The sequence below is a fragment of the Aptenodytes forsteri genome, unplaced genomic scaffold, assembly GCF_000699145.1.
Source record: "Aptenodytes forsteri isolate BGI_AS27 unplaced genomic scaffold, ASM69914v1 Scaffold245, whole genome shotgun sequence".
NCBI classification, from domain to species: Eukaryota; Metazoa; Chordata; class Aves; order Sphenisciformes; family Spheniscidae; genus Aptenodytes; species Aptenodytes forsteri.
Genome location: NW_008795686.1, coordinates 1952385 through 1952975, shown reverse-complemented (window position 1 = coordinate 1952975; position 591 = coordinate 1952385).

Genomic DNA, 591 nt, shown 5'->3' with positions numbered 1-591 from the left:
TGAATGCAGTACTCCAGGTGGGGTCTCATGAGAGTGGAGTAGAGGGGCAGAATCACCTCCCTCGACCTGCTGGTCATGCTTCTTTTGATGCAGCCCAGGATACGGTTGGCTTTCTGGGCTGCAAGCACACATTACCAGGTCATGTTGAGCTTCTCATCAACCAACACCCTCAAGTGCTTCTTTTCAGGGCTGCTCTCAATCCATTCTTCACCCAGCCTGTATTTGTGCTTGGGATTGCCCTGACCCATGTGCAGGACCTTGCACTTGGCCTTGTTGAACTTCATAAGGTTTTCACAGTCCCACCTCTCAAGCCTGTCAAGGTTCCTCTGGATGGCATCTCTTTCCTCCAGTGTGTCAACTGCACCACCCAGCTTGGTGTTGTCGGCAAACTTGCTGAGCGTGCACTCAATCCCACTGTCCATGTCACCGACAAAGATGTTAAACAGTGCCAGTCCCAATACCAAACTCCGAGGAATGCCACTCGTCACTGGTCTCCACCCGGACATCGAACCATTGACTGCAACTCTTGGAGTGTGACCATCCAACCAATTCCTTATCCACCGAGTGGTCCATCCGTCAAATCCATGTCTC